The sequence below is a fragment of the Periplaneta americana genome, chromosome 16 (assembly GCF_040183065.1).
Source record: "Periplaneta americana isolate PAMFEO1 chromosome 16, P.americana_PAMFEO1_priV1, whole genome shotgun sequence".
NCBI classification, from domain to species: Eukaryota; Metazoa; Arthropoda; class Insecta; order Blattodea; family Blattidae; genus Periplaneta; species Periplaneta americana.
Window position 1 is genome coordinate 89,656,276 of NC_091132.1, and position 22,519 is coordinate 89,678,794.

General features: G+C 35.0%; 1 protein-coding gene and 1 non-coding gene across 4 annotated transcripts in view; both read left to right on the forward strand.

The window, feature by feature from the left end:
- Nucleotides 1–22,519, forward strand: part of CDase (neutral ceramidase) — a 440,785-nt gene that overhangs the window by 118,022 nt on the left and 300,244 nt on the right. The window contains exon 1 of one of the 3 annotated variants that reach the window (XM_069812521.1): nt 1,928–2,075. The exons of the other annotated variants lie outside the window; for them this stretch is intronic. The gene's annotated coding sequence lies outside the window, so the exon portion shown is untranslated. Of the gene's footprint in view, nt 1–1,927; nt 2,076–22,519 lie in introns of those variants that run through there. 3 annotated transcript variants of the gene reach the window in all.
- TRNAR-CCU (transfer RNA arginine (anticodon CCU)) lies at nt 8,673–8,745 on the forward strand. The gene has a single exon. It is a non-coding gene; the product is annotated as a tRNA-Arg (tRNA).

Consider the following 22,519-nt stretch of genomic DNA (forward strand, 5'->3'; position numbering starts at 1 on the left):
CTGTTTCAATAATTTCTTCTTCATTTTTAATTAAAGTAAAAAATTCACAGCCATATAATAGTATAGGAACTACCATCACTTTATAAAACTTTAATTTAGTTTCTCTTTTCGTATTAAATTAATGAAATGAATATGCAATATGTAATAGGAAAGAGGGTAAAGGAAGGGAGATAGTCTAGTTAGAAGAAAGAGAATAGAAAAGGATATATAGGGAAGGACAGATAAGTGTATTTGGAACGGAAGGACATGAATTAAAAGGGAAATACGTAATTAATGAATATATTAATACAAAACAATGGGGTACAAACAGATGGTAAGATTTAGACAAGATGATGGCGAAGAAAAGGGATAAAATGTTAACAATAATAACAATAATAATAATAATAATAATAATCAATGAACAAGGATGATAAATGTGAATAGATATTAAAGTGATGGTGGATCAAAAAGCAGAAATGTAAAGGTCCATCATAACTATGAATTGTAAAGTTAATTGACGAATAAGTATAATATCAAATATCAAAATTGTTAGATACTGATGATACTGCTGGAACAAATTTTTTTTCAATTGAATAGATTTCTATTGCTTTCAATCATTCTGTTGCATTTTGTATTACACACACACTGCACAAACTGTTTACTACTGAACACTGAAAAAACTATGCTAGAGTTTATACTGAATAATCGGAGTTCAATCTTCGAGACCTCTATTATGGCTGCGATTTTTCTTGTAATTTATAAGTGTTTCTGATTGGAGCCTTTCCCCATAGTAAACACAAGGGGCACATTATCATTTGTATAGTGGTGTATTCATTGCCTCGGTGGACGAATTGAAATTATTGTTTTTTACTTGCTTATTTAACGACGCTGTATCAACTATTGAGCTATTTAGCGTCGTTGAAATTGGTAATAGCGAGATGGCATTTGGCGAGAAATGCATATGAATATGAGCAATCCATACCTGAAATTTTGCGCACTTCTTTTGTTACATCCTGTATAGTCATTCGGTAATGAACATTTATTTATTTTTATTTTAGTAGGTTATTTTACGACGCTGTATCAACATCTTAGGTTATTTAGCGTCTGAATGAGATGAATGTGATAATGCCGGTGAAATGAGTCCGGGGTCCAACACCGAAAGTTACCTAGCATTTGCTCATATTGGGTTGAGGGAAAAACCCCGGAAAAAACCTCAACCAGGTAACTTGCCCCCACCGGGAATCGAACCCGGGTCACCTGGTTTCGCGGCTAGACGTGCTAACCGTTACTTCACAGGTGTGGACTCGGTAATGAACAGCAATACTGTGCAAGATGATTGTATTTTCACAACCTACTTTCCATTTCTCTGTGTCTGTATACATAACTAGTTTTTATACATTTTTGGATTTTTTTTATACTTCGAAAGTGAAATATTTCAGACAGATAAATTATATATTTTTAATATTGTTTGTTTCTGGACTTGGGAGGGTTTTAAAATCTTATTTATTACTCCGGTCATTTGAAGAAATTTCATGGTCTTGGTAGTGATATCCTTTTCATTCAAATACATTAGATATGCTGTATACACAGTATGTATATGCATTGTTACAGGTGTGCCTCTTAAAAAAAACGAAGATATTATGACGAAATTCTTTTAAAATACATATATTGGGAAAGTCGTAACATTTCGATAAAACGTTATGAATACATGATAGCAAGAACTAGTCAACACATACAAACACAAGAAATTATGAATTAATTAGAAATATACGATTAAATAATGCAAAATTAATGGAGGCGTTATTTTTATTTCTTTAAGAAAGATAAGGAATGTGTTTACTACAAAATATTAGACCTTTGTTCGACTGACTTGAACTGCCTGATCTCTCATCATGCAATTGAACTTGTACCCCACAATTATCCATATCACACTCTATATATCATATTTCCTTCATTACGTCTCGATTGTTATTATGATAAGATGAAACTGATTAACAGCTGCTCCGACTGTATTTGTCAGTATAGCCTTTCATTGTATGAGGTGGTAACAGTGAAATAATTGTATTCTGTTCTGCTCATCTCTGATTCTTACCCAGGTAGGCCTATGTCTAAATTTACTGTTATAATGATGTGTAAAATTCATAACAAGAAATCTTGGTATTCATTTGTTCAGACTTAAGTAGTTAAGATAATGTTTCGTATATATTCTACATTATATTCAAATTTAGATTACATTTGGATGAAACAAAAACCTTTGTATTAATCCAGTTACACGCGTTGCGGAAGTTTTAACAATTTTAAAGAAGTCTGCAGAATCATCGCATTATTAGCATGTTGTAATTTGTTTAGGATCGTTCTAAAGCCACGAAATATTTCAAGATTCTCTGACTGTTAAGAAGAAAGTATATAGAAAATAATAATACAGATTGCTCATAGAAGATTGAGGTTTATTCAGATATAAACATAAATCAATGTCTAAAAATACACTACACTCTGATGTGAGTAGCTTATCAGCTGTCGCTTTGTAACTTGATTCACTCTATATATTTGATATTATGAATTTTTTCTAATTTCCTAGACTTCTTGTAAAAGATAGCAGAGTTAACATAGCTTATATGGAGTTTGTTATGCCACAATAATTTTATTAATTGTCACGGAACCGGTCTCTCTGAAGTGTTTAGCAGCTTCCACAATGAAAACAATTTAATTTATTTAGAGTTCTGAATCTTTTCAGTGTGCTACAACTACATAATTACATTCATAGAATGACTGAATAAGATTAATTAGCATTTGCAGAGAAAAAATATTATTTCGTGGTATGAATTTTCTATAGAAAACACACTAATTCACTCAAGAATAACATTAAATTCTATTTATTTATTTAATTTTTCATAGCGCAATAGTGAAATAATTGAAACAGCATTTCCTTTAAAATATGAATCTCATTGTTTTATGAACAACAATATATTAAAAGTTTACTGTAACCCAATACGTAACAAAGTTGAAAACTTTCAAATTATTAGTGACTTTCCAATAATCCTATACTTGACTGATTGTAACTTAATTAGGCCGCGAAATAGAAAATTTAGATGATATATAATTGATACATTTTTTTGGAGCCTTCACGGAAGGAATTATTTTATGCTGCGTATATCGACATAGGTCCCTATGTCGAGAGTTAAAGCGTTTTTGTACATTAGGTTATTGAATCTTTGTACAATTGTGGCAAAAAAAAAATCCGGACCGACCCTTGTAGCTGATTTCAGAGCCTTGTTCACTACAGAGCACGATACACTGGTAACTAAGACTTTCGTGGTTCGAATCCTGCCTGGGAAGGAAACTTTTTTTTGTTCGCCCCTTTATTGGCTATTCCTTGATGATAGTAATAGAAGACATATATATTAAATTTCCCAGAACAGGTAATCTCCAGAACATGTCATGTTTTCAAACTAAATAGAGATTTCACTGCTCAATAGTTTCTGTATCTAGTAGGAGGATATAACTTGTTTTCAATCTAAATGGTCTGTCTATCTCAGTAGAATAGGGTAGTGAAAGAAACTAGAATTTGTAAAAAAAAGTGGAGATGACTGGTTTTGGACTCATCGATTCAATTACATTTCGATAGACATGAATAATTTAGGGCTCAGGAAAAGATGGGGAGACAATTAGAGATGTAACAAATTTCAGATAGCAAAGAGTAGAAAAGGCAGGAGAAGTTTATGTATAGAAAGGAACCACTATGTTGTGGTTCTTCTTGTTGTTTTTAATTATGTGAGAAAGATAATTTTATTTATACCTTGATGTCCTTTTTACTAGGAAATAAGCTACACACCTAGTTATATAAACGGAGCAGAATTGCGTCATGTCCTATGAATGACAGTGCATTCAGGGTCAGTGATGCCTGTTGTATTTCCCCGTTCTACATTTCCGGAATGGCGTTTAGTATCCATATCGTTTGTTATTTAACAATGGTTCTGTCTCAGCTGACTGAACATAGACAGATGGCTTCATTAATGATGAGAAAAAGGATTTTTTTTAAACTGAATCTGATTTATTTTGTGGCTAATATCACTCGAACCAAATAAACTTAATAAAATGTTGCAGATCTCAATTTTCCTTCCATATTCTATATTATTGTCTAATCCGTTTGAGAAGATACAAAATAAAATTGTTATAAAAATTATATCAGGAGCGATAGAAAAGTTATTTCAGGTTCAATGTAAGGTTAAAAGTCAGAATTATTGTATCATTTTTACGAACGAAAGAATCTCTTAACAATAACTGAATAAACAAAATGCCGTTTACTCCAAGACGAGTTAAATGCGTGTTGTTTTACATAATTTGAAAGTATAACATCAGTTCAACGTCGTTTTCGCCGTGAGTATGAAGTTCGGAGAACTTCGACTTTTAAATCGTTAATGTTGTGATATCGCACGCTTAAGAAAAGCGGGTTTGTTAATATACGACGCATTGGTGGAAGTAGGCGTGTTCTGGAAACCAAAACTGTTGTTAGAGCTGTTAAGACAGCAAGTCCAAAGAAGATTCTTTAGACAACTGTCCTCAAAGATAGCTGTGCCATACGAAAACTTGTCAACATATCTAAAACTCTACCCCTACAACATGAAACATGTTAGGCGCTACACGATCTGCAGAATTGGATATTTGATCTTCGTACCGCTGCGGCAGGAAAACGAGATGGGAACGTTGTTCCACCAGGAAGGCGAACTACCTCACTTAGGAAATGGAATTAATGATTTTCTCAATAACATTTGACATTAACTGCATCAATTGTGGTGGGCCAATTACGTGGCCTCTAAATACTCCAGGCAATGACACTACCCGATTTCATTGAGGTTTTGTAAAGAAATATGCCTGTACAAAGCAACCCAGGAATACTGATGATCTCAAAGCAAAAAATCTGTTAGCTTTGAAAAAGTTACTTTGAAATGTAAGATCACATAGGAGGGATTCATCATGTTGTGAAATATGCTGAGTAGACAATAGTGGCCATATTGAGGTCTAATGTGGTCACAACTCTCATTTTTTTTGGAATGTACAGGATTTTTATTCCATATCTTTCCAAGAGAATCGCCCTGTAAAATTTCGGTTAAGGAATAAGCATCTACAGACGCCAGTATGTTGGGTTCCATAATTTTCTTTATATTACTGTGTGGAATAAGTGCCAAAATTAATTTCATTTATAATAATTATGATATTGTTCAAATTCAACGTATGCCCCAGAAATGAGTACTTAGTTTATCTTTTCGTATACTTGATCTTTGCTGTGGAGAAACATCTCATCCGATGTATTGTGTTAACTTAACCAATGATCGTACCTTTACATCTTACGCAATGCTTTACTTCAGTTGCTGAGTAGAACATGTAATGATAAAAATGCATTCGTATGAACAGCCTAATTATTAGGGTTTTGTTTGTCTATGTGAGCAACTACAACATACACATCCAATCCCATAACATGTTGAGTATGGCGTTGTGTATTAAAAGAAACATAATATAATACTGTTACTAGGGAAGGCATGTTTATTGCAATATTATGAAAATAAAGGACAAAAATTGACTACTCAGTCTAGTAACGCAGGTATGGACATAAACAATACGTTACTATATGACGCACAATGCTTTCTCTGAGGCGTAGCCCCTGTGGCCTAATGGATAAGGCATCGGTCTCCTAAACCGGGGATTGTGGGTTTGAGTCCCACCAGGGTTAACTCGCGATCTTTTTACTTTTGTCGTAATTCTCTCATGGACGTACTATTCTGTAGTTTATATATCGTGTGAACTGTAATTATACAGTGAATGATTTAAGTCATCTTTCAACCGTCTTGGTACATTAATGTCATATGATGGAGAGATGGATATAGATATGAAGTTAGATAAATGTCAAGATATATTTGGAACTATAAGGAGATGTTTAAAAAACCAAACAAGAAAAGAAACCCAACTGAAATTTTATAATATTATGTCTTTAGAAACTTTATTCTATGGAAGTGAATCATAAGTAGTTAATCGAAGAGACTTGAAAAGAATTGAGGTAGCCGAGATGAGATTTATTTAGTAGTCTAAAGAGCAACAAAAATACCAAGTACCATTTTGCTATGTTTTGGATAGTTTTCCAGAAAAATATGCATCTTTATAATCAGTGACTGCATGGAAGTTGGAGGTCATTACCATATGGATTGTTTTTAATGTCGTAAAAAATACAAATATTGAATAATTTCAAGGGAAAAATTGTTCCGGGGCCGGGTATCGATCCCGGGACCTCTGGTTGAACGTACCAGCGCTCTTACCAACTGAGCTACCCGGGAACTCCACCCGACACCGTCTCAACTATTCCCTTTATGTCCACACAACTCGCGTGGGCTGACGAAACGCCAGGGTGCTTTACAGGGAGCCTTACCTGAAAGATTAGATTTGCATAATTTACACGTCACTGTGTACGTTAACAGAAATCCACAATTCCAAGTCACACAGAGATTGTATACACTCGATGTGGGTCTCTGGCGTTTCGTCAGCCCACGCGAGTTGTGTGGACATAAAGGGAAAAGTTGAGAGGGTTTCGTGTGGAGTTCCCGGGTTGCTCAGTTGGTAAGAGCGCTGGTACGTTCAACCAGAGGTCCCGGGATCGATACCCGGCCCCGGAACGATTTTTCCCTTGCAATTATTCAAATCTGCTTTACAGGGAGCCTTACCTGAAAGATTAGATTTGCATAATACAAATATTGTTCTGTTTAATTTTTCTTTTTTAACCTTTAACAGACATGTCTATTATTTCTCTCGTAACTGACTTGGTGCGGTCTGTCAGACCCCATTGGTTATATTATAATAAACATAAATCAGTATTGCTAGATCATTACACTCTAATTGGAAGATAGATAGAAGAGGAAAGTTCTAGACCATAAAATTCGTAAAGTGGAGGGGATGAAAGGATGACGGCGGTCTGTGAGACCACTTCATGTCAGTTAAGAGTTATACGTGTAGATAGAAACGGCAAGCAATGTTTTGCTTTTCTGCTGTACCAAATCACTTAAAATAACACACGAACAGTCCTATTTCTCCCATGAATCGGCTATTTACATTACGATTCTATGAAGCTGATATTTTCAATATTTTAATGGGGATAAATATCTCTTTTCCTACGTTGCAGGCTGAACGAAGAGAGGTTGTGTAAGGATCTTAGGATATTGTGTAGTTCCCTGATATAATTCAGGCCCTGGATTGTGCATTCCTACTAATCTTCATCCGTTTCCTATATGGATATTCCTTTTTTTTTAACATTAGAAATTAAGCATTCCCCATATTTAAATGTAGTAATGAAATCTATCAGTACTTCAGACTCACATTGAGATATACTAATTTTCGCTTTTAATTGTTCATTTTGAATGATTCTAACGTAACAGCACTGAAAAACAAAGAAATGCAACCCGTAAATATAACAACTCCCAAAGACAAATAAATGCAACGCGAAAATATAGGATACGTTCATTTTGATGTGGAATGGAGTAAGCAGAGTGGTTTTTAGACGTGGACTATCATCTTTGCAGAGGAATGGATGCTTTCTTTTCGTCACTTTGTAGGAAGAGTGTGTCATTAAGGGCGTCAGCTAACCGTGTTTAAGTAACCGGTGATTATGAATAGTGCACAGAAATTACATTTTAACCATTGTTACTTTTGAACCGTGGATGTTATAAAAGCTGTAATAAAGAGAAAGAAAAAGCTCGTTATTATCTGAGATTGAACCCAGGACCATCCAGTTTATAACGAGTTACTCTACCAATTGAGCTAACCAGGCACAATTATTGATGTATAATATAATGGTCATCTTAAAATCGCTGATTTGAGATTCATAGGATGCTTATAATTGCGTGAAACGTTTATGTCTTCAGTTGGATATTATTGTGATATTTAGACTTTTAACTAAATTGTTCTTGTTTATGAGGATTGTAAAATATGACTGACTACGAAATAAATTTGAAGCTATTTGTGTTTTATATTGTATTATTAACGATTTTTCCTTTATTTCCTTATTAATATATATACCACTTGTCTGTAGAATTATCTACTTCAGTGTCAATGAATAATTATTTTTCATCTGACTAATAGATTGCTAAGCAAGTGATATCAGAATAGTGTGACTAAACTCGTTGCTGTTGCCAAGTAACTGATGCCAGAGGAGTATAATGTAATTAACTGCCGTTGCCAAGCAACTGACGTGAGATGTGGAAAATTTCGCAACATTTTATCCACTTGAGTATGAATGTTTCACGTTACCCGTAATTAGTGAGGTGGTGACTGTGAGTACCCCAGCCATTGTAAGTAAAAGAAGCCTGAGCCAGGTGGATGTGCGGAGATATTTTTTTTTCTTTTTCATTGCTTATTATGCTGCCTGCTTCCCTAATTTTGAAGAAAACCTAGTTAAAACAAATAAAAGTACTTGATTATATAAATTAAAAATTCAGTTTGATTATCTGAGTGCTACGATACAAGTTTCTAAGTTGGGGTAAGTGCAATCCCCACCTCACCAGTTACGTGACTAGAAAAATACTTCACCACTTACGGGTTAAAACTGATTACTCTGTTACGTAATTCTGTAGATATGGACTATGCGGAGCGCAGTTCTACTTTAAAGTATAAAATCTATTTGTATGTCATCACTTCAAGCGAATTCTAACGTAGCCCCTGTGGCCTAATGGATAAGGCATCGGTCTCCTAAACCGGGGATTGTGGGTTCGAGTCCCACCAGGGGTAACTTCGAACTTTTTGCATTCGTCATAGTTCATTCATGAATTCATTCGTATGAAGTTTATGTATAATGACACTCTTAATATCGCGGATTAAAAAAAAAAGTTATGGAAGATGGAAGTCCGTCGACAATGCTCTCTCTCATTTTACACTCGTAGTACTAGTAGTTCGATTTAACTTGTGCTCTACATGATGTCCTTGCCAACAATTTATATTAAGTCCTTGTGGCCTAATGGTTAAAGTGTCGGCCTTTTAAACCGGAGATCGCGAATTCCATTCTCAGTGTGGTAGAATTTTAGGTTTTGTTCTAAATTTGTATACGTATGTGTATATAAAAGCAAGAGTTATTCTATATATTTGTATTTGCTACAAGTATCAATTTGATAGTAAACTCTCTTATAGCCCACCGCTGTGGAGTAAAGGTTGGTTCACAATAAACTGGGTATGGAAACTACAACGGGAACGAGAACGGAAATATTATTAAAATAAATATATTTAAATGCGAGCATTCACAATTAACGAGAATCTTGCTGGGAATGTGAAATTTAATTGAGAATGCTCACATTTAAATACATTTATTTAAACAATATTTCTGTTCTCGTTCTCGTTGTAGTTTCCGTTCCTGGTTTATTGTGAACCAACCATAATGGTTATCACATCTGGTTATGAAACGAGCGGGCCCGTGTTCAAATACTGGTTGGGACAAGTTATCTGGTTGGGTATTTTTCCGGGATTTTCCCTCAACTTATTGAAGCAGAATTGCTGGGTAGTATTCGGCGTTGGATCTCGGACTCATTTTGCCATAATTAATTCACATATCATCCATATAATAGCCCGGGTTAAGTTCACGGTGCGGCGTGCTGTACTTGTACAAGAGCGCGGCTGTTCGGCTACCCAGTCATTCACAGAATAGGAATGGTAAGTACAATAAGCTTCAGGCTGCAGTGCAGGCCTTCGTATCCCTCCTCCGAACAAGAAAAAAAAACTCTGTTATATGCTGTTACTCTTAATACAAGTGTCATTTTTGTTGCTTTGAGATAGTGTCCACAAGTAACATTGATTTTGGTTCATATATTGAGATTTTATTATATTCTTGCAAATTTCATTTAAATGGAGTATTGATGCAAATATTTTCTTTAGTCAGAATCATAACATATACATTTAACTTGCTAAGGGGTCTAACGTGATTGAAGCCTACACCTGTGGAGCAACGGCTAGCGCGTCTGGCCGCGAAACCAGGTGACCCGGGTTCGATTCCCGGTCGGGGCAAGTTACCTGGTTGAGGTTTTTTCCGGGGTTTACCCTCAACCCAATATGAGCAAATGCTGGGTAACTTTCGCTGTTGGACCCCGGACTCATTTCACCGGCATTATCACCTACATCTCATTCAGACGCTAAATAACCTAAGATGTTGATAAAGCGTCGTAAAATAACGTACTTAAAAAAACGTGCCTAAGCAAACACAAATTACATTTTTGAGGTTAGTGAGATAATTTCCCCTCAAATTACGCACACAGTTACATCTCCACAGCATAATGGGTGAGTAGAAAGTATGGAATACTGCTTATAGCTTTCCTAGTTTTAATGTATGAAACAATTCTTGTGCAAAAATTACAGAAGGTTAAAAGGAGAATATTTTGAATGCATTTCGAAAACTAATTATGTTTTTCACTTATAAAGAGAGTGCCCGAGATTCTTCTCTTTTAAATGGAACTATGTAGTTACTTTTATATTTTTTGATTCGTCAGGTCTCCAATTTTTACAATTTATATTCTATTACTAGCCGTACCCGTGTGCTCCGCTGCACCCGTTAGAAATAAATATAAAGTAATTACATAATTAAAATAGGACATTTCATCCAGGGAACATTCGTGTTTGATATAAGGATAAATCGTTTAATATGTTACTTAATTTAAATTGTATTTAAAATATTAAAATGCGATCATTTTGATCCAGAGACCACTCATTTGGTGCAATGATAATTCCTTTAACATGTTTCTTAATTGTTATTACCAATTATTTTTGGAAAAGCGAAAATTAACAGAAAAATTTTGGCTACAGATTTATTATTATGTTTATATTATATTATATTATGAAAAAGTGTGTTGATAACGGATGTACTCGAATTAGAAAGTTTTGAATTTGTTGTGGGAGCTCTTGAATCTCAGGAGGAACAACTTTTACAACAGCGCAACATAATCTGCTTGGCTCATTACCCAATTTTTTTGCATTGCATTTATTGCATATGTATTTTATGTATTTTAACATGATTCAATTGAGCATAGTTAAAATTTGAATTATAAAATAATGGATTGCTAAGCTAACGTACTATTACTGCATACTAAATCAATACACTCTCGTTGTTCGTTAATTCTCTGAGATAAAAATGAATATGTTCATAAACATTATTATAAGAAATACAGGAAATGAATATACAGAATAACTTATCAAGTTTTCTGTGCATAACAAGCTATTTTAATCTTACCTGTCCTCAATTCACTCACAAGTTACTGTAATAACATTATAGCATTATGTCCATCCAGAGAAACTACACTTTCCAATGATGAAATAATAATTAATTATACAAATCGGTTAATTTAGCTTCTGATATTACTTCATACAAACACAGAAACATTTTCTGTAGGCTATGTTTCATAGCTTTCGATTGTTGTGTCCAAGGCCCCTTATAGACGAAGTCATTTGTTTTTTATTTCAATACACCGCCTTAGATGACAGTTATTTTAATTTTAAAACTCATTTATCTCATTAAATATCAGTCCTATCAAACTTTTTCAGAGAATAAAACTTATCAGAAATCATTTTTAAAGATACGTTTGTTATGTAGCATATTTCACAAAAATCAATAATAAGCGAGATATTTCGATTTATTTAATTCAGGCCCCCTTATAACCCCCCTTTTAAATAGTGTATTTTGAATGCCATATAGCCTATAATCTAAGTTACAACGAACTTAATTGATATTCCAATTTTCATCGAAATCCGTTCAGCCATTATCGCGTGAAAAGGTAACAAACAGACAGACAGACAGACAGACAGACAGACATACAAACAAAAATTTCAAAAAAGCTATTTTCGGTTTCAGGGTGGTTAATTATATATGTTAGGACCAATTATTTTTGGAAAATCGAAAATTACCAGAAAAATTTCGGCTACAGATTTATTATTAGTATAGATATGTGTACTTACAATAATAAAGACAAATGTTTCAGTATGTCAATTTGCCACTATAGAGAATAAGGTGACTATGAATTAAATAATAGACAGAAGTTTAGCTTAATCCATGGCCCCCTTACTTTCGTATTTTTAATTTTATGAAAAAATCCCATTTATAAAAGTTATAGAGGGTGAAAAAGGAATATTTTGAACATGTTTTCTAAAGCTATGTCTTTCATGTAGCCTGTAAAGGTGTGTGAAGGAGTGTGTTTTTTAATGTACTTGCTTTAACATTTTTAGATCCTTCTAATCTCAAGACGTAACCTAAAATTTATGGTCTCTATTAGACTAGGCCACTGGTGGCGCAACGAAGCTGATCCACCAGTGACTCAACACGTCGCGACGTAGGACATTGATGCTAATGAGAACTATTAGACTAGGGTAACTGGTGGTGCCACCGAAAATAGGTGGTTTGCTGGTGGATCACCCCAGAAACAAGTCGGGCAACATTTGGTGGCGTCACTACTAGCCGGGGCGTGGCTAAGGAGAAAGGCTACGGCGCGACGTCACATTCTTAGTCATAACATGGCCAACATTGAACAAATTTATGTGTAAATGCACGTTTAACATAGTTTAATATAGAAATTACTTTGTTTTTTTTAGAACTCTGAACATGTATTTATATTAGGCGATTGTTAAGATGGCCATGACTAGACCATGATAACCACGTGACTCCAATTCGTTACCCGGGGCATTGTTTTATATGTAGACTATTAAGCTACGTCACCACAACTGCGCAGTCATCCCTACCACCCTCTTCACTTAACCACAAAATTGATATTGGCGGGTGACTGGTGTGTTAATGTCGAGTGAAAACGTTATTAATAGTGGTGAGAAAGACGGGCAAAAAAAAAAAACATCTCTGGTGGAATACATCTTCTCATCTTCGTGTCAACACACTTGTGTCTTTTTTTATGTAGCCCAAAAGTTCGAAAAATGAAGATTCTGACATGCGAAAGTAATTGAAAAATTTATTATTACCTGCACAGTTCCTCAAATAAAGGATAATACTATCTTTTTCTGCTCCGAAGCTAACGTAGGACGTATATGAAGGGTTCAGACCCATAGTGGGCCAAGTGCCATTTATTAAAAACGGAGAAAGCAAGAGTTAAAGTTAAGTGAATACCGTATTTTAATGAAGATTGACATATCATTTAGTTTTAATGTGTATACTTTACATCGCTTGTTATACCTATGTTTCTATTGATTTATGGTAATAACTTCATTTTAACCCTTGTTTTCTACGGTTTTAGTAAATGGCGCTTGGCCCACTATGGTTCTGAACCCTTCATGTACATTTTCCTCACTCTCCGCCTTCTCTTTATTTTTTTTAACAGAGCAAGGAGAAGCACGTTTCGTTCGATGACATTTCCTCAAATGCACAAAAGATATTTATATTTTGCGGTGGCGCTACCTGTAGAAGATAGATAATCTTTTTCACAGTGGCTAATGAATTTAATGTGGCAGCTGAATTATTGCGCTACCATTGCTGGCTTAGTCTAATAGTGGTCTATATGTTGAATAAGAAACAACGACGCATAGCACTTGGGAAGAGTAGTTGAGTTGCTATTCTCCGTGAATTTGTAACTTATCTGATGAAGTGACAGGCGAGATACGATCATGCACTCAAAACACTGCAATAACTCAGTGAGCAGTGGCGTAGCCAGACTATTTTGGGTGGGTCAGATATGCAGGGTTTAGAAAGTACCTGACCCATCTCCTGACAATGCCGCTGCCGTGAACTCTCTTGAAACTCATTCTCGGAAGTCTTCTTTAATAACATGCAAAATTATGATAAACAATCATGCAAAACATACCTATACAAACGCTTCATAAGGTGAACTGGAGCCGTCGAGATTTCCTAGCAACGAATCTGTCGATCGCTAATGATAGGTTCTTTAACAAATCCCAACTTTTCTCCATCTCAATGGATAGAAGTGTTAGATTACAAACCTTGTGCTTGACATGATTTTCGAATTTTTTTTTCGTTTCAGAGATTTGAAAAGTTTTATATCATTGCCTTAATGAAGGACTAACATTTCCTAATATCCATTTTTGGAGACTGAGGTGCTTCCTATAATGAATTTGCAAGAGCAAGAATATCGTCTAAACATACCAAATAAAATAAGGTGTCAAATTTTTCTAGCTGATGTAACAATTCAGTAGCTTCCACTGCTTCCTTCTTTTCATCGGTGCCAGACAATTTTTTTAGGCCCAACCCAACACAGTTAAATTGGCTCTTGAAGAAATGAAATCATTTTTGACTTCTTACCTTAATGCTATCGATTGTAACTATTGCTCTGGATCCACGGTTTAATTTTAATGTTCAATATTTTCCATTAAAACCAGTGGCGTAGCCTGGTTTTCACACTGGGGTAAGTAACCCAGTTAATATAGTTTGAAAATGGAATTTCCCATATCTGTATCCAGCATAGCGTATATACCGAATACAATTGAAGACATTATTACAAAAACAGCCCTAGTCATTTTTAATGAAATTGAGTTTAGAACACATTTGCTACTATTTTAAATGTTTATAGACTTCAAAAACGGCCCATGTCCAGTGCAATAGACACAAGGGTAAAACAACAGTTGAACGGGAATAGGTGACATGTGTTATTCTTTTATTTTTTATTGTTCTCCTGAAAAACAGCAATTTTGACAAGGATTGTTTTTGTAATAATGTCTTCAATTGTGTCATGTAATATAAACACTGCACAAACACACGTTTGACATGGGCAGGACATGTAGCACGTGTGGGCGAATCCAGAAATGCATACAGAGTGTTAGTTGGGAGGCCGGAGGGAAAAAGACCTTTGGAGAGGCCGAGACGTAGGTGGGAAGATAATATTAAAATGGATTTGAGGGAGGTGGGATATGATAGTAGAGACTGGATTAATCTTGCTTAGGATAGGGACCAATGGCGGACTTATGTGAGGGCGGATGAACCTCCGGGTTCCTTAAAAGCCAGTAAGTAAGTAGTAAGTAAGTAAGTATAAACACTGCATATATCTTCCTTGCTAATACAAATTTACAAGTATATTACGTACCTAGTAAAACATCGACAAATAATAGACACATTGAAAAGTGTTTTAATAAACTTAGTTTAGGACTATGCAGTAAAAATAAAATTAATAAACTCACGTTTACTATCCTTGGAGTTTTTTTACTTGGTTATATAACGACGCTGTATCAACTACGAGGTTATTTAGCGTTAATGAAGTTGGTGATAGTGAAATGATATTTGGCGAGATGAGGCCGAGGTTTCGCCGTTGATTACCTGACATTTACCTTACGGTTGGGGAAAACCTCGGAAAAATCCCAACCAGGTAATCAGCGCAACCGCTAATCGAACCCACGCCCGATTGCAACTCTGGATCGGCAAGCAAGCACCTTAGCCGACCGAGTTAAGCCGGTGGCTCTCCTTGGAGTTTCCCCGAACATTTTTTGTAGTTTTTTTTTTCAAATATTATATGGTTACAAAAATAGTTATGTTTCTTGGCTGCCTTATAAATATTATTTAAATCTTCATAGCCATTGGTATTTCAAACGGACTTTTCATTAGAAAAGAGAAGACAAGACCAGTAAAAGAGTTTGTTTAAGGTCTTACAACCGCACAGCCACGACTCACTTTCATAAATCTTTACATTAAAATGTCTTACACACTTTTTTTATGTTCGTAGTGATATTCAGTACTGGTTTTGAAGGGCCTGCTTTAATTACGTCTTCTTTTTCACAGAGCGTTAAAGTCTGGAAGCTCCTTACCTTCAATTTGTCGATTATACAACAATTTGTTTCCATATTTGATGCATTGCGACAATGAACACGAAACAATTTCCCTTTCACTCACTGCATGACCTCTTGGATGTATATTGTCAGCGTACATATCTTGAGCCGTTCGTAGGCAACGCTTGAGCCCATAAGCGCGTAACACAAAGATTTTAACCTAAATAATTCAATTCAACACTAAACAATTAAGCTTTCAAAACAGTCTTCAGTGTTCACAAATGAAAAGAGTAACATTTTGGAACAAATAACTCACTCATCATTATTTATAAGTCCCTGGAAATAATATTATAACACAAGCATGACTGTACGACAATATGTATTACAACGCTATACATCCCCGAGGTCACGAGCATGCTCACTGCACGAGTTTCCTCGGGCTGACGACAGATGTCGTTGAGACGTTGCGAAGTGTTTTTAAACATCAAGCGGGCCGTGCCCATAGAGTTACAGTATAATTCTTACTAATGGTCGCGCCTTCTGTTCAAGGTGATTAAAACATAGTGCGAATTCAAAATCAAACATTCTGGGAAAACTTGATCTGTCCGAAAACGATTATATGTTACAATATTATAATTCATAATTCAGAGTCACCTTGAAGGAAATTGCAGGGTATGTAACACATCTCCCACATCCATGGACGCTACGCCCCTGATTAAAACAACGCAAAAATTCGCATATTTTTTGGATGGGCCTGGGCCCACCTGGCCTACCCGCTGGCTACGCCACTGTGAGTGAGCATTATCTATTCCAGGCCATGAGCTACCCAATTTGTAGATAAAATCTTTATTCATATTTTAATTTCGCGACCTTATAGTTAGCTTTATTTTTAAATTATTATTTATTTATTTATTTATTTCTCTATCTGCTGTGGACATCTAACAGTGTGCCTGTTTTAAGCGAGGTTTCAACATAAATTCATTAACAGTTCTCTTGTAAGTAGATTCGATAGATCAGCCGTGGCAAAAATGTAATCGTGCGCCGAGCCACTGTGTAACCTGCAACTTGCATAGCACCTGTGAAGGGAGGCGGACACCCGAAGGGAAAGTGAAGCAACTGTCTGACTTATTAACAGATTTTCATTTTCCTTACGTCAAGCACTTAAATATAATTTTATAGAGTATAAGATTACAAACTAATGTTTAGTACGTGTAACGAAGAAAGAAATGAACAAGAAAACATAGGACACATTATCACAGTCTAAAGTTAACTGTCTTCAGAATGTCTCTGTGACAGAGTTTCAAAATCAGGGATTATGTCACTTACTGCCAGTCGTAGTTGATCACGAAGGTATTTGTCTATCAGTCGTAGCCTAATCTAAATTTGGTTTTTACTATTTTCATTGTTGAAAATAATTTTTCACAATTGCAAGTTGTAGCGAACGTGGCTTCAACAGAGCAAGCGAAAGAACGAAGCTTCGGATATTTACTTTTTGGCAAAGATTTGAAAAGTTCAACATTTGTCAAGTGCTTACATCTAGCTTTCATTGTAACATTACATTGTAAATCTGTGAGTTTAAATTGAAGACCTAACCGCATTATTCGTATATCTTCTGATAAAGGATCGATATAATAATAATAATAATAATAATAATAATAATAATAATAATAATAATAATAACAACACTCAACCTTTTAATGTTTCATGAGTGATATGTAGTATAATGCCGTTTTATGTTATACAACAGTTTTCCTCGTAATACTTGTGAACAAATCATACATTTAATATTCTCACCATATAGGCAAAAAAAAAAAAAAAATAAATAAAAAAAAAATAATGCGTCCTCCCATCCTACTTGAAACTTTCGTTTTTATAGAGGCACATGGTTTCGAGAGAGACATTGCGACGAAACGCCACTCGCAGGTCAGAGACAAATACAAATGGAACGGAGTTTGACTCCATTGAATGAGAGGGTGGGGGTTGGGGGAGCAAGACACATGGACAGCTATCATTGCGAGCCACAATGTGCTCGTGAGTTACATTTCGCCACGGCTGCGATAGATGATACAATTCGAAAAAAAAAAAAGAACGAGATAATAACATAGGCCTATTTCAAAAATGAATACTGGGGGATTTCCACGGGTAACGATGTACGAAATAAGGAAAAGCAAATGTTGGGAAACAACACAAGCACTTAAGGGCTCTTGGAATCGAAACAGGGAGAAGCTTTTCCTAATCTACGAATGAATAAAAGCATTATAACTTTTGTCCTATTGTTGGAAACAGCAAATTCCAAGGTTAGGCCTCCCTCAAAGTCCCTCCCTTTGAAGGGCGTTGAAAAGTTGTGGGTCGCCCCTATTCCTTGTGCCTTGCAGAATGGGGTCTTGTGGAATGACGGGCCACTGCGGATCAATTGGAAGACTCAAGTTCGCAGGATTACGTGAGGAGTGGGAAGCACACCAGAATTGTAGTGGAAGTAATCTTCTTATCGGAATAAAACCTAGGAACACAAACGCTCCTCCTCTTGGACGGATGTTATTTTAGTCATTATTCATTTCCTGCAAAAATTGAAGACTTGAGTCCTATCAATTGATTTTGCTTTATTTTTCGAGAGTTTGATCATCATGCAGCTTATTTTATTCGAGTAAGTAAGTTATGTCGATCGATGTATATGCAAAGTTGGGACGCAAATTTGATGTTGTGTGAACGTCACTGTAGTTGTAATGGATTCAAATTCAACACAGAAATAAATTCCTAACTTCTGTGAAGACGGTAACTCAGCAGACCCTTGCCTTTTTTTTATAACATATAGGGTGATTCACGAGGATTTACCGCCACTACGGAGCTTAATTCCGAAGACATTCTGAGCAAAAGATGTCATATAAACATTTGTCCTAATCGCAATATTTTCAGAGTTACACTAATTTGAAGTTGTTAGTAAAATATCTTTTTCTTTAGTTTTAAGGGTAAAAGATTATTACCAATAGAGTATTAACTATTCAGAAGTATCATTTCTTTAATTGGCTAGTGTTCCGAAGCTAAAAATATGTTCTTAATTTCTTTGTACAGATTTTGTTTTTCAATTTTTAACTAAAAATTACATCATTCTTACATACTTATCTGTCTGCCGATCCGAAGTTGCGTTCGGACGCAGGTTCGTTTCTCGCTTGGGCTGATTACCTGGTTGGTTTTTTTTCGAGGTTTTCCCCAACCATAAGGCAAATGTCAGGTAATCAATGGCGAGTCCTCGGCCTCATCTCGCCAAATATCATCTCACTATCACCAATTCCATCGACGCTAAATAATCTCGTTATTGATACAGCGTCGTTAAATAACCAAGTAAAAAAATACATACTTATCCAAATATTTGTTACAAATCATACGACTTTAGGAACTTGATTATTTACAGTTTAATTCTGCATCCTAATCTACAATCTTAAAGAATTTACAAGAATGGCGTGATTTGTAACAATTGCTGTGACATGTGCGAAAGGAAAATGAAATTTTATAGCAAAAATCGGGGAAAAAAAATTCTCTATGGAAACAACTATGGAATTCACAACATATTTTTAGCTTCAGAATATTAGCCATTTAAAGAAATGATGCTTCTGAATAATTTATTCTTTATCTGTAATATTCTTTTACCTTTAAAACTAAGGAATAATGGTATTTTACAAACAAATTCAAATTAGTGTAACTCTGAGAATATTGAGAATAGAATCCATGTTTATATGAAATTTTTTGTTCAAAATGTCTTTGGAAATATGCTTCGTAAGTGCCGATAACTCCCGTGAATCACACTATAACTTGGTACCAAAGCATTGCTCTCAGGCACATAGATCTATTGCATTAGGATACTACATTCTGTTCGTATAAGGAAGTCACAGCATATCCGCAACTATGAGTGGATGATTCGTCACTACATTACAATAATATGCACAATAGAGAAACAGTTGCATTACGCAGTAACGTTCGCAGTGAAGTCGTGCAGTTTAATTAGCGGTTTTCAATGTGACAGAGGTTATATTCACCAATCGCAGGAAGTTCAATGCAATACTTCAATAATTTGCTGGTAACTATAGTACAAATGGAGAAACATTTTACTGGAAATTATATAATGTGGACATTTAATCTATAAAAGAATAGTAGTTCAGGAACACTGCACTATGAAAAAACACGAGGAACACCTCTCCTTACATGGGAAATACAGCAATGAAAAGAAACCGTCTTCAAGTATGCACAATTCTTCTTATATATTATGTATTTAGGCTATGTATGTTGTTATATGTTGCAACATCCCTTCAAACAATATTGAATTGTTTGTAACAGTCATTCTGCTGCAGTCCAGAATTGTGGAAATGAGTGAAGCCGTGAGATATCTGGAAGAATACTTTTGTTAAGTATATGTCGGTTTCTTAGTAAAAGTCACAAAGTCCAAAATGCAAAATTGTTGGGAAAAGGCATTTAAAGGTTTAATGATCCATCCAAAGATAACTGTACTTACTTCTTTAGATGTTAGTAATTAATTCTTTTGAAGGTAAATGTGCTATATTATTAGTTTTTAATATAAAATTATGTCTTAAATTTTCATAATGCTTGGAAGCCTTCAATGTGACTTGGTCACTTTTACTTTTACCAAGACACCGACGATATACCAATCAAAATCCTAATATTCATTAAAGAAATATGAAAAGTGTCCTTGAAAAGAATTATGGTTTTAATATGATGTGCCACACATGAGATGTACTATTATATTAATTTATAAAATTAATTATTAATTACAAACTGCCCCCCCCAATTGAGGGTAGTCCTTCCTGACTCAGTATACTTCAGAAAAATAAATATGCATATGTAAATATATATAATTAAATAAAAAAAACTAAGAAAAGGGCATGAAAAATTGCAATTGCTATTAATGTGGTACCATGTGATTAATCAAAATTTGACAGGAGTTTTTTAACACATTTATCAAAATGTCATCTCTCAGAGATGGTGGCAGAGCAAATTTCCGTTGAAATTACTAAAACTAATTCACTTGATGATATAGTAAGAAATACTACTGTATCGTATTTTATATTTGCTCTAGTCACATCTTACATAAAACGAATATTTTCCGCATACAAATAATTTTTCTGAACTTAAAAGGAGGGTTTCTTCTGATAAACTGAAAAAGTACATTATTAAGTATTGTAACAAGTCTAGAGACATATCACTATGTGTTTGATTTGTTATTTTTATACGTATGCATAAATTATTTTGGATTTAAATTTATGAATGTTCTAATTTGACAATTAGTGTCTTTTTATATTACTTGCTTATAGTGTGTCTTGTTCTATGGCTGAAGACAATTGTTGTGCTGGTTTGTTGACGTTTGAAGCTTCGTTACTACTGTTCATTCGGTAGAGATATAGTCCAAACTCACACAACTTAATAGTTTTGTATCATCTTCCTAGCTCTATTAATAATCGTTCAGCTACAAGACCTAACTCCAGTCTATTCTTAACTATTGCAGATGATGGATGAAATGAGGAGTTTTAAGAGTGTTAGTGAAATGAAAGAGAGAAACGGGAATACCTCGAGAAAATCCTTTTGCTACGTCTTTGTCCATCAGAAATTAAATTACTACCTGCTGGACCGTCTAGATGGAAGATTAGTGCGTTAGCGCTAGGTCACAAACGCGGGAAATTCGTTGCCATTGTGATTTTTAGTCCGTTTTCATTGTTATGTCTAGACCTCGGGTTTTAGACTCGTTTAGCTTAGACTGAAACATACGTTCTTTAAAGCACCTAGTTTTAGGCAATATCATCGCTCGAGAGTTTCTCGTGTTGCACACATTTAGGGAATTTTACATAAAATTGTTGCAACCTATCCTATTCGAGTCTAAAAATCCGAGGTCTAGATGTCATTTCTTGTCTTCGATAGCGGGTCGGCGAACGCTACTGGAGTCCCACCATGTACAGTGTTAGCCTACGGTTAGAGAAATAAATCTGCATAGAGGATCTGAACTGCAACGGACACGTGTGATTAAAACAATGGAAGGGAGAGACAGGAGCACAGTAAACTAGTTCGATTAAAAGCAAAGTTGTCATTGAATTTCCATCTGAATGACACGTTGACATGTTGTACTGTGCTGTGGAATGCATTATGTTCAACATGTTGTATAACATGACACAGTGTTACAAACGCATCAATACAATTTGTATTTTTTCCCCTCCTCTGATATCGTTAGTTTTTATTGAATAGCAACGCAGTTTACAGAGTTATGGACACATTCAATGCATATATCGTTGCTACTGAGACTGCAATTTCGTAACTAAAAATGCTACACGGTAGCCGTATTTTTACTGGAACACTCTGTCGGTCCTTATCACACAGATGACTAAAAATTCACTATTTCATTGAAAAAAACTGACATAACTTAATGCCTTTCATAATGCTAATTGTGTTGTTTCTTGCTAAATTTTCAGTGTATTTCAAAACTATCGTCTGCTATTTCAAAATACTGTTGTCACTTTTCTATAAGTACTCTGAAAACATCTTACTTCGCCTATTTTAATGTTACAGTTAATTGACACTTTGATGATTTGTTGCTGTTGAACTGTTTCAAAACAAGAGGCCAAATGATTGGAAATATTTGATTAAAGTATTCTCTCACTAATTCAGCCATTATTTTACTACTATAAACATAGTTGTCGGATAAATTATGAAGAACCAACAGTATTAATTTTACGTAGAACTACGTCTTTCTCCTCACTTGATATGGTGGGGAGTATTTTGGATTTGACCGCCAAGTAAAAATACAACATCTTCGTTCTTGTCT